The sequence below is a fragment of the Monodelphis domestica genome, chromosome 8 (assembly GCF_027887165.1).
Source record: "Monodelphis domestica isolate mMonDom1 chromosome 8, mMonDom1.pri, whole genome shotgun sequence".
Classification (NCBI taxonomy): Eukaryota; Metazoa; Chordata; class Mammalia; order Didelphimorphia; family Didelphidae; genus Monodelphis; species Monodelphis domestica.
In genome coordinates, this window is record NC_077234.1 from 207,209,206 (window position 1) to 207,228,256 (window position 19,051).

General features: G+C 33.6%; 1 protein-coding gene across 2 annotated transcripts in view; it reads left to right on the top strand.

The window, feature by feature from the left end:
• The window catches only part of GABRG3 (gamma-aminobutyric acid type A receptor subunit gamma3), a 926,944-nt gene that overhangs the window by 80,387 nt on the left and 827,506 nt on the right, over window positions 1–19,051 (top strand). The window lies entirely within an intron of this gene.

The window sequence follows — 19,051 nt, forward strand, 5'->3', positions numbered from 1 at the left end:
CCTCTCTTTGCTGTCTGGGATAATGCAAGGAACTCATAGACAGCCTGAAGTTTCAGTTTGGGCATGAGATCTCAAAAAGGTTCACCAATGTTGTACTAGGGCATTTAGATAAGACAATGTATAAAATATTAGAGTTAGATTCAAGAAGACTCAAGTTCAGATTCTACCCTGGACATATCTCAGGCAGATATATGATGTACAAGTTACTTAACCACTTTCAACCTCAGTTTTCCCATATGTGATATAGAGATAACAATATTACCTACCTCACGGTTATTGTGAGGATCAAATGCAGTAGCATATAGAAAGTAACTAAAAACTTGAAAGTACTATATAATAACAAAGATGATGATGATAACTCCTAGCATTTTAAGGTTTACAATGTGCTTTAAAAATATCTCATTTTATCCTAACAACTAATTGAAGTGGGTACTAATATTTTCCATATTTTAAACTTAAGGAAATGGATGGAGGCATAAGTTTAGTGACTTATGTAGGGTGCCATAGTTAGTGTCTGAGGCCTGATATAATACTTGATCCACTGGGCCATGGAGCTGTCTTTATATAGATGTTAGCTAAAATTATTATAATTATTGTGCCTATTTATTTAATAATTATACTATTTGGAAGATTTATTTTGATCTCAGATCATTAGATCATTGTTTTGATCTCAGAAGATATAATAAAGGAAAAATTTGTCTTTTGAGCATATCTGGGTTCCAAAAGTTTATGTCATTAGTCTCAAAGTTCCAGTATGATCTACTGGTATGAAAAAAAAAAGAATGAGTCAGATCTTGGTTAAGATATGGAGTAATATTTATTGGGTGCCTTTTGGTGAGGAAGTGAGGATAGGGAAGGACTGATTCTCTTCAATGATATTTCTATTCCTTCCCCAATCTCATTCTGCCATGATCTCTGGCTAACAAATACTCAACTTCCCCTTCTACCTGGGGATTAGATGGAGTCATTACATATTTAAGGATTTATATGTTTCTGAATCGTTTAACATGAGTAATACTGGGAGACCATTTTAATTAGTTTCGTATTCTTTATTTTATGGGTCACACTGGTGGAATTTTGGAGTATTATGTTACTAATCCCATTTTCTTTATGAGCTGTGGATATTTTCTTTTCTTTTCTTTCTTTCTTTTTTTAAATCCTTACCTTCCATCTTGGGGTCAATACTGTGTATTGGCTCCAAGGCAGAAGAGTGGTAAGGGCTAGGCAATAGGGGGTTAAGTGACTTGCCCAGGGACACACAGCTGGGAAGTGTCTGAGACTAGATTTGAACCTAAGACCTCCAGTCTCTAGACCTGGCTCTCAATCCACTGAACCACCCAGCTGCCTTCCTGTGGACATTTTATGGAATGGTTTTGCATGTGCTTATTGGGAATATACATGCCCTTTCATCCAGAAATAGGCTGTACTGTGATTAACTACAACAAAAGTAAAATAGTTAACTTTGCTGATATTCCATAAAACAACACTTACTAATACATTTATCATGGAATTCATAAGTTTTTGCACATAACCTTTCATTTTTTATTATGAAACTATACGTTTAATGCAGTCAATATCAGTCATACTCTTAGCAAAGATTTTATTTATCTAAGTCTACTCTTGATCATAGACTATATGGTTTCTATGGGATTTAAATCAGGTTAATAACAGGACCACTAAAACATATCCATCTCCATCTCTCATTTAAATTTCTTGACTTTAAAAATATGTATTATGGTGAAGAGTTATGTTACAGTATTCCATTTCCAATTGGAAATGTCTATAATTCCATAACAATATTACTTTTCAATATATCAGTTTATTTTTCATATTTCATTATTCCCTCATTTTGAGATAAAGTTTCCAGTTTCCAAAGAAGTTAAAATCTCTAAGCCATTTTTAAGAAGATCATTTACAGTAAGATGATGATAAGGTTCAAAAAATTTTAAGTCCATCTCTTCTTCTAACAATACTTTTGGCATGGACTTGAATAAAAAAAAATCTTCTCAGTAAATATTAAATTATCCTAATTATCAATACTCTAGTTTAATGTTATGATGTTTCATTGTGGGTTTAAACAATTGATTCTTACACAGCAATTGCTGCAATATCTTTTAAAATCTGATAATGTGTTAAGAATGACACTTTTAAAATATTTCTGGAGTAATATCAATCTTAAACCATAAAATCAAAACTGTAGAGAACAGTGAGACATATATGTATGACACAGTCACTCAACTGACAAGAGAACTAACTGAAAGTAGATAAGAAGACAGTTCTTACCTTGTGATTATGAAAATTTTTTCTTGAATCTACTATAGCTTCAACTAGAGGAATTCAAAGCTATCAATCACTAATGACTCAATGAGAAATTTCTGTCATACCCAAATCCTTCCTCAACTGAAAAATCATCCGTTATAAAGAGAAATAACTCATCATTCTTATCTGGTCACTAAAATTCAGATAAATGTTCATCTGTTTTTCTGCATAACAACAAAATGTGCCTTCACAGTTGTCAAATATTGGTTTAATTGAGGAAGGACATGGGTGGCTTCATATGTGTGTCAGTGGGAGCAGTGATACCATGGTGAAATCACATTCTCTGTTCTCTAGTTATATTAGAATTTTAATTCCTGTGATGGATGTTCTGATGAATCTTGGAATTGTCTGTGTGACATAAAATTCAGTGATATAGTGTCATGACTGGCCTCTTTCTGTTTGCTAATACCTAACCTAATGAATTGATAACATAAATCAATATGATATTATGACATGAGAAAAATTCCAACTCAAACATGATCTTGCTTTAAAAGTTTTAATAAAATGAGTCTTTGCTCAGGCAGAAAGGACTAAGGACATTTAAAGATATTTATACTTTTAGATGGCAGTTTTCAAAATTAAAAGTCTGGAAATAGCATTAAAAAATTGTCATACTAAAGACTGGGAAATTGAATGGAAATTGAATAGCACTCAGTTAAAATTCAACAAATCTATTTTTAGAAACAATGACATATATCTTGGTTAGAACTTGAACTTTGAAAGGCCTGAAGTAGTCAGAGGAGAGAAATCTATGCTCAATTCTGTGTATACTCGATAGTATCAAGAATACATGCCATTGCCCTAAGTGTGATGCAGAAAAGAAATATGCTTAATATTTTCACAAATGTATTGCTTTAGAGCTAAAGGAGAACTTGAATGACATCTAGTACAGATCTTTCATTTTACAGATGAAACTGTAGGCCCAAGAAGTTAAATTGCCTATCCAAGGTCACTCAGAGATAATATAGAAGAATTCAAGTTTCTCATATCCCTGCTTACAATTTTTGTTTGGTCTATATGGTCACTCATATTCCAGCCTGTTGAATTTAACATACTAGATTCATCTATTGTTTTAGACTATCAGTTTCTTTTATTTTTTTGGATGCAAATTATCATTTAATTTGTTACATATAATTTCCATATTGTTTAGTATGCTATCTTTGCTCTTATCCAAACAATTGATAAAAAATAAATGTCAAACAGCATTGGTCTAGGCATTGATCCCTGGTATTATTTTCCTGAAGCTTCCTGTGCACATCACTATAACTTTCTGAGTTTCATTTTCCTCATGTGATGAAAATGAAGTCATTAAATTAGATTATGTAAATCCCATTCAAACTTTAAATCTTAAAATCTTAAAGAAAAGGAGCAATGAAATAGTGGCTCTTGAAGATCCCTTTAAGTCAGACTTTTCTGCTTGTGTTAAAACTGAAAGTACTTCTCTAGAGTGTGGGCCATGCTTATTTAAGCTTAGTTGCCCTACACATCTTTTCATTTCTGGCAAGGCAGGGGCTGCATTTAAGTTTTTGGTTGTTTTTTTTTTCCACTTTTGGTAGGGCTTTTCTCCAATAGAATTACATGTAGTACCAAGTTAGCTACCTCAAGGAACTGTATGTAAGAGATTGGAATTGGTAAAAGAAAAGTGGATGATATGATCATGGTAGTTACTACTGGGAAACTGATCCAGACCTTTAGTCTATCCCCAGCTATGCAAATAACTAGCTATTTGACCTTGTACAAGTTACTGAAATGCTGAGTCTCCATTTCCTTGTTTGTAACATTAGCTGCTTTACTTAATCCTGTACAGATGACATGAAAGATAATTTTCACACTGGTGTGTCAATGATACAAATCAAGCAAAAACTCATATGGTGAAATGGGGTAATGACTCATATGCATAATTCAAAGAGTACTTTCAAGTCTGGATTTTATTTATTTTGAGGGCAGCAAGGCAGACATTTTGTTTTCAAGTTATCTAAGCTAAACATGGCTGCCTAAAAAAAAAAATCAAATATCTCTAGGTTGAGATGACGATCTGATCGAATTAAAGTAATTTAGGGGTTAGATACCGGTTTTATATTTATCAAAATTTATAGAGTCTAAACTTTAGAGCTAGAATAGACATCAAAATCATTAAATTATCTACAGCCCCTGATCATTTTTCAGATGAGGAAATGGAGATGCAAAGATGTAAAGTAACTTGTCCCAGTTAACATAGTTTGCAAAAAGCAAAGCCACATTGCCTCAAGCCAAATCTAATATTATGCCATGTGGATATCCCAGACAGAATTAATTGCCAAACAATTTAATGTGCCTACATGGTTGTCAGACATTGTGCTGAGTGATAAGGATTAAAAAAAAAAAAGAATCAATGGATAGTCCCTCCTTCATGGAGTTTATAATCTAAAGGGTTGAGACAATCTGCAAACAAGTACACACAAAGTAAACTACAAATGGGATAAATAGGAAATAATTAACAGAAATAACACAGTTAAAAGAGGTCTGGGAAGGGTTCCTATAATAGGTGGAAATATTAGGTAGGACTTAAAGGAAACCTGGGATGTTAATAATTGGAATGAAGGAGGAAAAGTATTCCAGAAATGAAGGACAACCTGGGAAAATTCCAAGGGTAGAAGTGTCTTGAGGATCCTTTTTATGAAAGTTAGGAGACCAGTGACACTGGAGAGAAAAGTATGGGTCAGGGTGTAAGGGTGGGAAGACTGGAAAGATCAAAGGGGACTAGATTATGAAGGATTATGAATACCAAGTATCATTTGATGTTTAATCCTATGGGCAATAGGTAGCACCTGGGAGTTTATTGAATAGAAGGGTGACATGCATACCCGTGCTTTAGGAAAATCAGTAATTTTCTGACAAACATATTATTTCTTGCATTTATAAAGATTATTTGCTAATCTTTAAATGACTTTTTAAAATCATGTTTTCTTTTTTTGTCATAGATTTCTAGGATTAAAATCATTAGTTAGGCCATCCATTTAATCTTATTTTTACTTAATTTAAAAATTCAGTATTTTTTTGTTTTAATTTTAAAATAAACCCAGGAATGAAAGTCTTTTAGATTGTGCATTTGAAATCATTTCCCTGGCTTTATCAGATATATGTTTTTTGCCTGATTTGTCTCACTGCCACATCATTATGTTTAATTTACATTTCAAACTTTAGTTAGTATTCTCCCATCACAAAATACTTTCAGGGTTGAACTCAGGTGCCAAACATTACTTTCATACATACTATTGAATTATGTAATTGAATATTCTATATTCTTGAATGCCCTAAAATTCAGATAATCTTAGAGGGTGTATTTTTTTCTAAAAAAATGCCTTGTACTACATGAATGATGAAAATTGATCCTAGATTAGGTCACAGGAAAATATGACATGAGCCAAGTTATAGATGATCCATAGATCATCCCTCCTTTCTAAAAAAAAGTCTTTATATACCTCACAGTCTTGCATCATCGCCTGGCTAGTGCAAACCACTTGTGCAAACCACTCAAAACTTTTAAAGATGGGTCTCCAGGAGGAAACACAGGTAACTGTTTATACAGGAAAAGCTTAAAGGAGACAGTCCTGGTGAGAGATTCTGAGGTAGATCTGCCTTATCTATTCAGTAACTCTTTCTGTCCAACATTTATTGCTGTAAATTCCCTTTCTTATATTTCCTGGAATTCTCTAAATTAGAAATTAATCGGGATTATAAGATATCTATTTAAAAATATAAATAACTTTAAGAAGGTTAAAAGGCTCAATCACATTAAGATTTGCTATTAATTCAGTGCAACTGATTTTCTTTTAACTATTTGCCGGATAAGAGTTTTGACTGGTAGAAAGGGAGAGAGATAATTTGTATCCTTAAGTAGAATACTATAATCATGTGCTTATTGCACTTTTAGAATCCTAGGCTTTTGGGAGTAGGGCATGAAAAAAGAGAGGCTTGAATATATCAGATCTCACTTATTTAAATATTGGCCAAGTAGTAATCAAGTGCCTATGAAAAAAGGAAGAAATATTTTATCTTCCTTCTCTCTTTTTCATTGTGTTGACTACTTACTCTCAGACCCATTGAAGGGCCACTATGACACTATCAATAAATAACATTTGGGGTAAAATAGAATTTAATGGGGGGAGGTGGTATCCTGAAAACTTAAAGGCTTCCATTGTTTCTGGTGGAAACATTTCTTAAATTCCTCAAAATTGACAAATTAATTTCTCTGTGCACATTATACCTTGTCTTTCTATGATCATTTAAAAATGTTCTTTTGTGTCTCCTTTTTATGAGATACAAAGATCTTAAATGTCTTACACAAGGTTACACATCATATTAAGGGCATAATCAGAAGCAGATTGCATAATCAAGGCAGATCTAACTTGGATTGCCAGCTTAAATGTTCTTTCCGCTTAACAACATTGTAACCACAGAAGTATCTCTCAAATCGGCTGATACATCTTCTAAATTCTAAATTCACATCTGTGAAACATGTATTTTTGGGGTATCTCTCAGTACCTAGATCACTGTATTAAACAGGATAACGGATGGCCCTCTTTAGTAATGAATTGTAAATTGAAACCTATGGACCTCTTCTCAGAATAATGTTTTTTTTTTTTAATTTGGTCAATTTCAAACATTATTCCCTGGTTCCACAAATCATTTTCTATTCCTCCATCCCCTTCCCCCACCCCTCCCCTTCCATAGCCGACACAAAATTCCATTGGGTATTACATGTGTCCTTGACCAGAATCCATTTCCATATTGTTGGTATTTGCAGTAGGATGTTCATTCAGAGTCTACATTCCTAATCATACCCCCCTAAACCCATGTAATCAAGCAAGTTGTTTTTTCTTTGGTGGTTTTACTCCCACAGTTTTTCCTCTGGATGTGGATAGTGGTTTTTCTCATACATTCCTCCGAGTTGTTCTGGATTGCCACTAATAGAGAAGTCCATTACATTCGATTGTACCACAATGTATCAGTCTCTGTGTATATTTTCCTGGTTCTACTCCTCTCACTCTGCATCAATTCCTGCAGGTTGTTCCAGTTCCTATGGAATTCCTCCACTTTATTATTCCTTTGAGCACAATAGTATTCCATCACTAGCATATGCCACAATTTGTTCAGCCATTCCCCAACTGAAGGGCATCCCCTCATTTTCCAATTTTTTTGCCACCACAAAGAGCTCAGCTATGAATATTCTCGTACAGGTCTTTTTCCTTATTATATCTTTGGGGTACAAACCCAACAGTGCTATGGCTGGATCAAAGGGCAGACAGTCTTTTATCACCCTTTGGGCATAGTTCCAAATTGCCCTTCAGAATGGTTGGATCAATTCACAACTCTACCAGCAATGCATTAATGTCCCCACTTTGCCACATCCCCTCCAGCATTCATTACTTTCCTTTGCTGGATGTTAGCCAATGTGGTAGGTGTGAGGTGATACCTCAGAGTTGTTTTGATTTGCATCTCTCTGATTATCAGAGATTTAGAGCACTTTTTCATGTGCTTATTAATGGTTTTGATTTCTTTGACTGAAAATTGCCTATCCATGTCCCTTGCCCATTTATCAATTGAAGAATGGCTTGATTTTTTTGTACAATTTAGCTCTTTATAAATTTGAGTAATTAGACCTTTGTCAGAGGTTTTTGTTATGGAGATTGTTTCACAGTCTGTTATTTCCCTTCTGGTTTAGATTACATTGGTTTTGTTTGTACAAAAACTTTTTAATTTGATGTAGTCAAAATTATTTTACATTTCGTGACTCTTTCTAAGTCTTGCTTGGTTTTAAAACTTTCCCCTTCCCAAAGGTCTGACATGTATACTATTCTGTGTTTGCCTAATTTACTTACAGTTTCCTTATTTATGTTCAAGTCATTCACTCATTCTAAGTTTATCTTGGTATAGGGTGTGAGGTGTTGATCCAAACCTAATTTCTCCCACACTGTCTTCCAATTTTCCCAGCAGTTTTTATCAAATAGTGGATTTTTGTCCCCAAAGCTGGGATCTTTGGGCTTGTCATAGACTGTCTTGCTAAGGTCACTTACCCCAAGTCTATTCCACTGATCCTCCTTTCTGTCTCTTAGCCAGTGCCAAATTGTTTTGATGACCACTGCTTTATAGTATAGTTTGAGATCTGGGACTGCAAGTCCTCCTTCCTTTGCAAATTTTTTTTTCATGCTTTCCCTAGATACCCTTGATCTTTTGTTCTTCCAAATGAACTTTGTTATGTTTTTTTTTCTAATTCAGTAAAATTGTTTTTTGGAAGTTCAATGGGTGTGGCACTAAATAAATAGATAAGTTTGGGTAGGATGATCATTTTTATTATGTTAGCTCGTCCTACCCATGAGCAGTTAATGTTTTTCCAATTGCTCAGATCTAGTTTTAGTTGTGTGAAAGTGTTTTGTAGTTGTGTCCATATAGTTCCTGTGTTTGTCTTGGCAGATAGATTCCTAAGTGTTCTATATTGTCTAGGGTGATTTTGAATGGAGTTTCTCTTTCTAATTCCTGCTGCTGAGATGTGTTGGAGATATATAGAAATGCTGATGACTTATGTTGGTTTATTTTGTATCCTGCGACTTTGCTGAAGTTGATTATTTCCACTAGCTTTTTAGTTGATTCTCTAGGATTCTTTAAGTAGACCATTTTATCATCCGCAAAGAGTGATATCTTGGTCTCTTCATTGCCAATTTTAATACCTTCAATTTCTTTTTCTTTTCTAATTGATACTGCTAGTGTTTCTATTACAATGTTAAATAATAAAGGTGATAATGGGCATCCTTGTTTCACTCCTGATCTTATTGGGAATGGATCTAGTTTATTTCCATTGCAGATGTTGGCTGATGGTTTTAGATAGATACTATTTATTATTTTTAGGAAAGACCCTTCAATTCCTCTACTTTCTAGTGTTTTAAATAGGAATGAGTGTTATATTTTATCAAAGGCTTTTTCTGCATTTTTTGAGATAATCATGTGATATTTGTTAGTTTGCTTATTGATATGGTCAACTATGTGGATGGGTTTCCTGACATTGAACCATCCTTGCATTCCTGGTATAAATCCCACCTAATCATAGTGAATAATCCTCCTGATCACCTTTTGGAGTCTTTTTGCTAGTATCCTATTTAAGAATTTGATATCTATGTTCATTAAGGAGATTGCTGTGTACTTTTCTTTATCTGTTTTTGACCTGCCTGGCTTTGGAATCAGTACCATATTTGTCTCATAAAAGGAATTTAGTAGAACTCCCTCTTTGCTTATTATGTTGAATAGTTTGTGAATCCATCAGGCCCTGGGGACTTTTTCTTAGGGAATTCTTTGATGGCCTGTTCAATTTCTTTTTTCTGATATGGGATTAAGAATTCTATTTATTCTTCTGTTAATCTAGACAATTTATATTTTTGTAAATATTCATCCATATCATCTAGATTGGCATTTTTATTGCCATATAATTGGGCAAAATGTTCTTTTAATGATTGTCTTAATTTCCTCTTCATTGGAGGTAAGTTCTCCCTTTTCATCTATGATACTGTTAATTTGATTTTCTTTCCTTTTTTTTTGATTGACCAGTACTTTGTCTATTTTGTTTTTTTTCAAAATATCAGCTTCTAGTCTTGTTTATTAGTTCAATAATTCTATCACTTTCGATTTTATTAATTTCTCCCTTAATTTTTAGGATCTCTAATTTGGTTTTCATTTGGGGATTTTTAATTTGTTTGCTTTCAATTTTTTGGATTTGCATGTCTAAATCATTGACCTCTGCCCTCCCTGATTTGTTAATATATGAACTCATGGATATAAAATTTCCCCCAAATACTGCTTTGGCTGCATGCCATAGATTTTGAAAGGATGACTCATCATTGTCATTTTCTTCAATGAAATTATTGTTTCTAAAATTTGTTCTCTAACTAACCAGTTTTGGAGAATCATATTATTTAATTTCCAATTAATTTTTGATTCGGCTCTCCCTGTACCCTTACTGATCATTGTTTTTTTTTTTTTTGCCCTATGATCTGAAAAGGTTGCATTTATTATTTCTGGTTTTCTGCATTTGTATGCCATGTTTTTATGACCTAGTATATGGTCAATCTTTGTGAATGTACCATGTTCTGCTGAAACGAAGGTGTATTCCTTTTTGTCCCTATTTATTTTTCTCCATATATCTATTAACTAATTTTTCCAAGATTTCATTTACCTCTTTTACCTCTTTCTGATTTATTTTTTTGATTTGGTTTATCTAAATTTGATAATGGAAGGTTCAAGTTTACCACTAGTATAGTTTTACTATCTATTTCCTCCTTCAATTCTACTAGGTTTTCCATTAGAAATTTGGATGCTATACCGTTTGGTGCATACATGTTGATTAGTGATATTTCCTCATTGTCTATACTCCCTTTTATCAAGATGTATTCACCTTCCCTATCCCTTTCAATCAGGTCTATTTTTATTTTGGCTTTGTCAGATATCATGATTGCAACTTCTGCCTTCTTTCTATCAGTTAAGGCCCAATAGGTTTTGCTCCAACCTTTCATTCTGACCTTGTATCTACCCACCTCAGTTGTGTTTCTTGTAGATAACATATGGTAGGGTTTTGGATTCTAATCCACTCTCCTATTCGTCTACGTTTTATGGGTGAGTTCATCCCATTCACGTTCAAAGTTATGATTGTCACTTGTGAATTCCCTAGCAATAATGGTTTTCTTAATAGTTGAATGGAACCAGTTAGAGATTAATAAAAATAAAGATACATTTTAAGGAAGTTCACATAAAGTTGCTGGTTAAGAACCCCTACTTCACTATAAAGTGGATATACTGATAGATGAAACATTAAACTGTTCTTCTAAAAGAAATCAATAAGATTCATATTTTCTCAGTTAGCATTACTAAGTTGATGTTTTTCTTATCACTAGGAATAATGGATGGAAGTTCTGAACATGCAAACAGGCTTATTATAAGGCTTATTATTATACTTAAAAAATAGAGGTATCCCCAAAAGGATTAGACTGCTTTGGAGGATGTGAGTAGTTGCCCCCCTCTGGCAAGTTTCAAACAAAGGCTAGAAAACATTTATTGGAGATATTTTAAAGGGGATTTCCCACCCCCCACCCACTGGTATTGAATTAACTAGGTGACCTTGATGGTCCCTTCCAACTGAGATGTCCTAGTTTTTTTATCTTCCATTTTGGTATTGTTTATAGTCTACTCTTGGTCTGTCTATTAATAGTCCTGATGATTATTGTATGAATGAAGTTTCTTTTTCTCCTCAGAAATGATTTTTAAATTCTGATTCCTATTAGAAAAATACAAAGTCTATTTTTTTATTTTTTCTATTTATTTTTATTTTTTTATTTTTATTTGGTCATTTCCAAACACTATTCATTGGAAACAAAGATCATTTTCTTTCCTCCCCCCCCCCCCCACCTCTCCCATAGACCACACGCGATTCCATTGGGTATCACATGTGTTCTTGATTCAAACCCATTTCCATGTTGTTGGTATTTGCATTAGAGTGTTCATTTAGAGTCTCTCCTCAGTCATATCCCCATAACCCCTGTATTCAAGCAGTTGCTTTTCATCGGGGTTTTTACTCCCACAGTTTATCTTCTGCTTGTGGATAGTGTTTTTTATATCCCTGCAGATTGTTCAGGGACATTGCATCGCCACTAATGGAGAAGTCCATTACCTCGATTGTACCACAATGTGTCAGTCTCTGTGTATAATGTTTTCCTGGTTCTGCTCCTTTCGCTCTGCATCACTTCCTGGAGGTTGTTCCAGTCTCTATGGAATTCCTCCACTTTATTATTTCTTTTAGCACAATAGTATTCCATCACCAACATATACCACAATTTGTTCAGCCATTCCCCAGTTGAAGGGCATCCCCTCATTTTCCAGTTTCTTGCCACCACAAAGAGTTCAGCTATGAATATTCTTGTACAAGTCTTTTTCCTTATTATCTCTTTGGGGTACAAGCCCAGCAGTTCTCTGGCTGGATCAAAGAGCAGACAGTCTTTTATCACCCTTTGGGCATAGTTCCAAATTGTCCTCCAGAATGGTTGGATCAATTCACAACTCCACCACCACTGAATTAATGTCCCAACTTTGCCACATCCCCTCTAGCATTCATTTCTTTCCATAGCTGTTATGTTAGCCAATGTGGTAGGTGTGAGGTGATACCTCAGAGTTGTTTTGATTTGCATCTCTCTGATTGTAAGAGATGTGGAACACTTTTTCATGTGCTTATTAATAGTTTTGATTTCTTTGGCTAAGGACTGCCTGTTCATGTCCCTTGCCCACTTATCAATTGGAGAATGGCTTGATTTTTTGTACAATTGATTTAGCTCTTTGTAAATTTGAGTAATTAAACCTTTGTCAGAGGTTTTTATGAAGATTGTTTCCCAATTTGTTGCTACCCTTCTGATTTTAGTTACATTGGTTTTGTTTGTACAAAACCTTTTTAATTTGATGTATTCCAATTTATTTATTTTGCATTTTGTGACTCTATGTCTTGCTTGGTTTTAAAGTCTTTCCCTTCCCAAAGGTCTGACATGTATACCATTCTGTGTTTGCCTAATTTACTTATAGTTTCCTTCTTTATGTTTAAGTCATTCACCCATTCTGAATTTATTTTGGTGTAGGGTGTGAGGTGTTGATCCAAAGCTAATCTCTCCCACACTGTCTTCCAGTTTTCCCAGCAGTTTTTATCAAATAATGGGTTTTTGTCCCAAAAGCTGGGGTCTTTGGGTTTGTCATACAAAGTCTATTCTTATAGATTATAGATTCACTTTTTCAGAGATTAGATCTATAATCCCACTTTGAAAATTTAAAAGGGGATTGCATTTTTTCTTTAGCATTTCTAAAATAGATAAGTAAAAAATAACCATATCGTCTTTCCTTGCTTTTCCTTTCCTTTCTCTTTGGTCAGGAAATGCATGAAACATGTATAATTATAATATTACTTCTCTTATGAAAAGAAGTAGACTCCATTCTCTGTAAAGTTTGAGAGCACAACCTTGACATCTAGGTATTGCAGTTATATAATAGAAAACTAGAGATAACTTCCTTCTATGTTGATTCCATATTTAGGCTACATAAAATTTTTCTTAAAGGAGATAAAAATTATTTGAGTATGGCAGTTAAATTACTGAAACTGGAATGTACATTTAACTGAAGAAATGGTCAAATTTGAGTCAGTGTGTGCATCTGACACTTCACCCTTTAATGTGATTCATTTTTTCTTTATGTGAAATTCCTTAATAACTATTATTTTAAATGTACTTTTTGGAAAGACTTTAAACATTATGACTGTTGGCATGCCACAATAATCCTTTCTATTCCTCTTGGTTTCTTGTTCTTTCCCTCTCTTGATTTTTTCCTATTTACCCTATTTTATAAATAATTTCTTGTTGTTTACATTTTCTCTCCTCAATTAGAGGAGGAGCTCCTTGACAGCATGGGCTGTTTTTTTTTTCCTTAAGCTTTCTTTGTTACCTCCATGTTTATCTCCTGTACCTATTATATGATAGGCAGTTAGTAAATGTTTATTTACTGACTATTTTGTTTTCTGCTTCGTAGCACCTAAACAGTCATTGAAGCTTTAACATAAATAGTGGGTTTTGGGGGGTATGCATTTCACTAGTGCATTATCTGACTTCCTTGTCCTCCTATATAGAGCATTACAAGGGAACAACCCTTTTAAAAATTATTTGTATAGTTAAATTATAAATTATTTCAGACATAAAGATTGAGCATATATACATATATATCTATATATCAGAATATTACAAATTTTCCCTGAGAATTATATCCATAGACAATTTAATAACAAGATTATATGTAAAATTTTATATTCTATACAGTAGAGTAATTTAAAATGGTTTTGGTATTCATGTCTTCTTTCCATAACACCTACAGTTATATATCTCAAACTCATTCCTCTTGTGGATATAGAATAATCACTTCTCCCTTTGGCTTCTCTAATCTTTCTACCTACCACCCTAGAAGAGATCTTATTTAGTTTCTGCACAAAACAGTCCACTTGCTTTTCTTTTTTAGATATAAAGAAATCTGTTTAATACACATTTATTAGAATTCCATATTATTACATTCCCCCCAAAAAACTCCACTACAGAGACCAATCAGGAAAACAATGGGAAATTTTCACCTGTAAGTTATTATACTGTGGAAATGCACAGAATATCAATGTGTTACATGGAACACTGGGCTACTTAATTTTATGTAATTCTCTATTAAACTTCTCTACTGGCTTTGTACTACTTTTTTCTTATTATCATAACAAATAATAAAATAATAATAATAAAAAACCAATAATGTTCTTATTATAGTGTTCTTAAATGTATAAGATTGAATTATAGATTCAGAGTTAGAAGAAAGCTTAGAGGTCCTCCAGTTTAATTTCCTCATTTAAAAAGTTAGGAAACCAAGGCTCAGAGGTTAAAGGGCTTGTCCTAAGTCATTTAAGTAGCACGTAGAACTAGGATTTAAAAACACCCAAAGGTCGATAAAAGACTGTCTGCCCTTTGATCCAGCCATAGCACTGCTGGGCTTGTACCCCAAAGAGATAATAAAGAAAAAGACTTGTACAAGAATATTCATAGCTGCGCTCTTTGTGGTGGCCAAAAATTGGAAAATGAGGGGATGCCCTTCAATTGGAGAATGGCTGAACAAATTGTGGTATATGTTGGTGATGGAATGCTATTGTGCAAAAAGGAATAAATAATAAGGTGGAGGAATTCCATGGAGACTGGAACGACCTCCAGGAAGTGATGCAGAGTGAAAGGAGCAGAACCAGGAGAACATTGTACACAGAGACTGATACACTGTGGTACAATCGAATGTTATGGACTTCTCCATTAGTGGCAATGCAATGTCCCTGAACAATCTGCAGGGATCTAGGAGAAAAAACACTATCCACAAGCAGAGGACAAACTGTGGGAGTAAAAACACCAATGAAAAGCAACTGCTTGACTTCCAGAGGTTGAGAGGACATGTCTGAGGAGAGACTCTAAACGAACACTCTAATACAAATACTAACAACATGGCAATGGGTTTGAATCAAGAACACATGTGATACCCAGTGGAATCACGCGTCGGCTATGGGGGGGAGGGGAGGAAAAGAAAATGATCTTTGTCTCTAATGAATAATGCTTGGAAATGATCAAATAAAATATTATTTAAAATTAAAAAAATAAACAGGACCTCTGACTCTATTTACCGTGCTTTTCTAAATTCTTGATCCTTGGTACATTGATTCAGAGCACTAAAGCAGGGGTCCCCAAACATTTTACACAGGGGGCCAGTTCACTGACCCTCAGACCATTGGAGGGCTGGAGTATTAAAAAAAAAAAAAACTATGAACAAATCGGTATAGCGCTGTCTGTGATAGTGGAGGCTGCAGCACTGGCTGTGCTGAGCTTGTCACATCTTGCACAGGTCCATCCCCGCCACCACTATACCGGGCAGCAGTATACACAGTGCAGAATCTCCTCCCCCAGACTGCCTCTCACCATGCTGATGTCTTCCATTGTGCAGCCATGTAATTCTTTGCACAGCTCTTCATTCTTGTTCAGTTACTCTCACAAGGTGCCATGCAAAGGATTATGTCAATGGAAGTAATACTATACGTCAGCGACACCATGCTTTGAGGTACCACCACATACAATGCTCCTCTCACTGATGACCAATAAAAGAGGTGCCCCTTCTGGAAGTGAGGTGGGGGCCAGATAAATAGCCTTGGGGAGCCTACAGGCCTTAATTTGGGGACCCCTGCACTAAAGACACATCTCACCCTCTAACTACCTCCTCCTTTATTCTTATTCCTATTCACTCTGGGTATCAACAATTTTTTAACCCCCTTGCTAAGTCTAAATACGATGCTCTTCAGAATAGCCATTAAAACAAATTTCCCTTCTCTTCTTACCTCTGCATCCTGTTCAAATTAAATCTTCTCTCTTCTCTGAGGAAAAGACCTTCTGTCTTCCTGGATTTCTATGCAATATTATCATGCAATATCCTCCCCAATGCTACTTCCAGGTTATTGCTCTTCTACAATCACTCAATCTCTTTTACTTTGAAATTTATGCTATCTTACTATAATATGTTCAAATTGTTTTTGCTGTTATGTGCACAGATGCCAGTTACTTTCTATTGTTTCTTTGTAACTTTGAAATTTCATTTACTGTTTCGTTTTCTGTCCCTTCCCCTGGATATTTCCTTTAAAACTTCAATATTCATGTTGATCAACCTTCTGACTTCTTGATTTAATAATTTTTTTGAACTTCTAAAAAACTCAACAGACCTCCACTTCTTTTGTATTTGAGTCATTTAAAAAAATTAAGATTAAGGCACTGATGTTAATCTCTAGTAGAAATAAGAAATAAGACTTTTTTTTCCCTCATAATCTAGCAACCATTTGCCCTCTCTAAAAAATAATTTCAACACTTTTTCACTCTAGGTCAAGTAATTGTTTTTTTTTTTTTTGAAAATTCCAATTAATTAATTAATTTAGAATATTTTTCCATGGTGACAAGATTCATGTTCTTTCCCTCCCCTCCCTCAAACCCCCTCCTATAGCTGACCTATAATTCCTCTGGGTTTTACATGTGTCAAGACCTATTTCCATATTATTGATGTTTGCACTAGGGTGATAATTTAGAGTCTATATCCCCAATGATATCTCCATCGACCTTTGTGATCAAGCAGTTGTTTTTCTTCTATGTAGATCAAGTTATTTTGAAAGTAAAAGCATTCTGATTTTCAAAAGTAGGTTCCTTGCATTAGTGTAAAGAGCAAGTCATTAGAAGTACCTATAGTGTTTGGACAGATTCTTTAAGCTTCTGTTTTGCTCTGTGTATGGGATTGAAATCTGACTACTTCATTCTGTACAAATCTTAATATAATACTTAATTCTCCTCCTTTCTTTTAAGTAATTTATAGATGAGCTAAAAATTCCCATATGGACAGAGAATTGACTTCCTTTTATAAATTTTGGGGCAAGGAGAGTGATTATTCTTCTCTAAGGATGAATTATGTAAATTTACCATAAATTAACACTGTAGAGGTTCCATATATTCAGAGGCTAAGATGGTATATCCAGGATCTTTTAGGTAACAGTCTTCTCTATTCAAAATAGAGCACTGGGAATTACAAATGACAATCTTCACAGTATGTTTCCCAATGCAAATTATTCTATCCATGCATATGGTATGCACAGAAAAATAAATCACATGTGAACAAATGAGCAAAAGAAAAATTGAACTCTCTGAAGTTTTGTAATGGAAGATTTTTACTTTATTTTCTCTGTAAACTATACTTCATTTCTACTCATTGGCAAGCAAAAAAGGACTATACAATATTGAGGGAAAGAGTAATTCACAAATTGTTTTAAGGAAACACGTGGTTGAATTCTTCAGTCAACATTTTTATGATCTGTGCCTTTTGGACTATATCTTAGAAGCAAGAGCGATCAAGGACTGATAAAATCTTCAAAATTAGAAATATTTTCACAGAATTAGATTGTTCAGTTTAACTAGTTGGTACTTGGAACCCGAGGATACTTTCTAAAGTAATAGCATTTTAGAGGCCTGCTTCCCAATGGCATACTGACCCAGAAATGAATCATGAAAGTGGGGGAGGTATTACTTGAAGGGCGGTGACCTCTAGTCTTACACAATGAATATACTACAGATCTACTCTTAGAAATTTCAGGCTTTAGTTAATACAGAGTAAATTTTTATCTTAATTAAAGTTTGAAATTCCATTATATGATTTGCAATAAAATTGGAAATACCTGTCTGTACAGAGCAATAAAGATATGGGACAAGATGTAAGCATTTCATGCACTTTTAAATTTTGATTCTTGATTTTTTAGTAATTCATTAACTTCTATAAAGTTTATAGTGCAATTTCTAACATAATACATTTTTAGAAATAAGAATGTAAGATTTGTATAAGTTTTTGAATTCACTATTTTAACTGCAAAAAACACGAGAAAAAGGAAATATATTGCAAGTCTAGCTTTATTTTGTACATATGGAATCATATCATAATTATGTCATATTAATATTTTAATGAGACATTCATGCTTTTGTTCAATTTTCTGTTTGAAATACAATTAACATTTTGTATAGATGTTCACATAATATTTTATATATATTCATGACCAAAAATATATAGCTTTGCCAACTTAGGTTAAATGATTATGCAAATTTAAAACATTTATTCAACAGATATTTTGGAATATACTTTGTACATATTGAACTTAAGAAATATTACAAATCAGTGTTTTTTTAAAAGCCAAATAATTATTTTTGTTTTTAATTTTTAGAATTATTTTTATACTTATATTATTAAGTTCAATTCTTTTGCTATCCTGGTTAACATTAAGTTTCCTAATAAACAAAATTGGCTTATTACAAAAAAAACATTCATTATAAAATTATTTAGATTTTTAATATTTATAAAATTATGTCCACATAAATAATTTTCTATTAAAGCATTTTACCATTTCAAAAAATAAAGTAATAGCATTTAACTTTCCTTTTTCTAAAATTTAAGCAACTCAGGACTCTAAATGATAAAACTATACTTTCTGCAGTTTATTGAAAAAAAAAGAAATGTAATTAGATAAGTTTATATATAGTGTGTGTTTAAAGAAAATAAGTAAAATATTATAATGGATTCACCACAAATTCATTCAAATCTCTTG